Here is a 2,552-nt window from a genome sequence, read left to right as displayed (position 1 = left end):
CTGTGTATGGCCCTTTAAGAGATTTGTCTCCCGTTCACGTGATGCAGTGCGCTAACTTTTTGTGCGCATACGTAACAGAGAGAAACTAAAGAAAACGTTACACTCTTGAAGAGAAGCAGTTGCGTGTCATCGCTGGTTCTGTCCATATGAACGTGTCATCGCGGTCGTGGATTTTGTGCATGGTTGTAATTCTGATCCGTGGATTGAGTGTGCACATGGCGAGTAAACCTCGTGGTGAATGCTAGCGAGCATTTGGGTATGTAATGTTAGTTAAATGTATTACAGCAGTATGTTACTTTCTTTATAATATTCTTTCTATAAAAACTGTTAACAGAAGCATTTGTATGATCAGATAATTGTATCATGTGTTTTTGATCGTTAATGTTGATTTTACGTTGATGTGGTCGTAAAGTGGTGTGCTTTGTTCTTTTCTACGCACAGCCACTACCGTATTTTGTTGTATTTTGTTTCATTTTGTGTACGTAAGGGGTTATTTTATTTCTTTTTGTAAAACCGAGATTTAACCAGTGTTTTATGGGTGCTGATTTTGCATTCAGCAACTGATGTTTTTTTATTGATGATTATATTTAATTTATTGTGTAAACCTTGCTCCCATCGACCGCTGTAATACTTTGTGGTAAACAGCAGTCAGATTAAACCCTGAAATTATAACTTTTCTTTTTCTGGGTGTGTTTTATTTCTCTTTCCACCCACCACATTTTATAACATAGTTAACAGTTGCTAAGAATGGCTGACATGCAAGGGATAATGTACAGGCAACCGGTTGCTGAAGCCCGGACAGTGTGATCATTTGTATCTCACTGAAGGGACTTCTTTCGCCATAACAGCCGGCTGCTTGTACATTATCCCGATATTTACATGGCTACTTGCCAGATGAGAAAAAAACTGGGCATAAAATGTGAATTTGAAACATTTTATTAGCTCATTTTTACTGAATGCAGACCTTCCGCGAGGAAAAGCTGTTTAGTTTCGGTTTTAAAGTAAGAAACAACGTTCAAACGTCACGAACAGGCAAATTGGTTAAATCATTCGTAAATATAATATCATATATGTTATTAAAAGTCATATATATAATTAATTTTTGTGTAATATTAAACTGTCCCTCTCAAAATGATTTGCAGCATCCGGAGCGAGGGCCCAGGTCACGAGAACCAGGATTGATAACTACTGATTTATACTGTTAAGGCCTAAAAGTGATTTCTTAAGAAAAATAAGTTACTCACTAATGATGTCAGATACTTTTTCAGGATCCAGTTGAGGTTTAGCATCTTTGTTCTTAAAGGCATTGGAACATTTTCCAGTGTAGCAGTGTGTTGCCAGTATTCTTCTGCCGAACACTGAAATCAGAAGGTCTTTTGTTGCCTTTTTAGCATCTGTCCACTTCACATGACCAAACTGTTCTGCAGTGATGGATGTGTTAGGGCCAATTCTCACCTGAAAACATAGAATCAAAAACAGTTAAAATGTGCACCTATTAATATTTGATTGTTATAATGAAACCTACAGTGTGAGCAGAGAGTCAGAGTCACCCTAGAGCAAAGTTATTGATGGCACTGTAGAAAGCACTGTTTCATGTCAGCCACAATAAACCATTTAATACATTAATTATGACAACCTCAAACAGAATTGATTTGATTGCTCTTAAGCCAAATTTTGAACAAGATTGTATCATAAGGCTCCAGCTCAGCTGTGTCCGCTTTAGAGGCCTCTCTCTGGGGTGCCTGGAGAAGTGAAAAATTATTCACATATCCCTCAATGTCCGCAGTCTAGTGACCTGCCTGCTCTTACTTAGTCACACATTTTGTGAATATTGTGAATATTTAAATATGCGTGCAGATTAATTTTTGTGACGATACAGTCCTGTCTTGTTTGGACAAGTTACATTTCTGACAGCTGTCCTGAGATGTCAAGGCAGTCCTTATACTCGAGCCCTGCTTTGTTAGGAGGAAAAGACAAAACGGTTTTCCACTAGGTGACAGTGTAAAGGATGATGTACTGTTGTCTGCTGGAGTGGTTGATGTGAAATTATGCCATCAAAAACCCATGCATACACAAAGAATTGCTTTTTAAATATCTGTCCACTGTAGTGACCCCTCTGTGTGAAAGGGTTTAAAACTATACCTTTTTGAAGTCACCAATGCTAGTCTCCTTTACATGAAGAGGTTGTAGGGTGGTCCTTGGGGCAGGTACCACAGGGGAAGACTCTGGAGCACGTAAATTAGAAGCAGGTTCAGGGGGAGGTACCAGTGAACTGGTAACTGGTGCAGTTAATAATGGAGTGCATCCTAGAACAAAATAACTTATTATAACACTAGAAGCAATTGCATTTAATAAATAACTGCAATTAATAACTACACATTTTACCATTTTTTAAAAGTGTTAAAGTTTCTACCAGAACACTTTTGATTTCTTTTAATTCTGCCAATATTTGCTCATTTAATTCACTTTCATTTCCTGATGTTGCAGTCTTTGATGTTGCTGCATCTTTACTTGATTCCTTTTAAAATAGTCATTAGTACATTTGATAACAT

This window comes from Barbatula barbatula (genome assembly GCF_947034865.1).
Source record: "Barbatula barbatula genome assembly, chromosome: 13".
In the NCBI taxonomy this organism is placed as follows: domain Eukaryota; kingdom Metazoa; phylum Chordata; class Actinopteri; order Cypriniformes; family Nemacheilidae; genus Barbatula; species Barbatula barbatula.
This window is presented reverse-complemented; position numbering follows the sequence as displayed.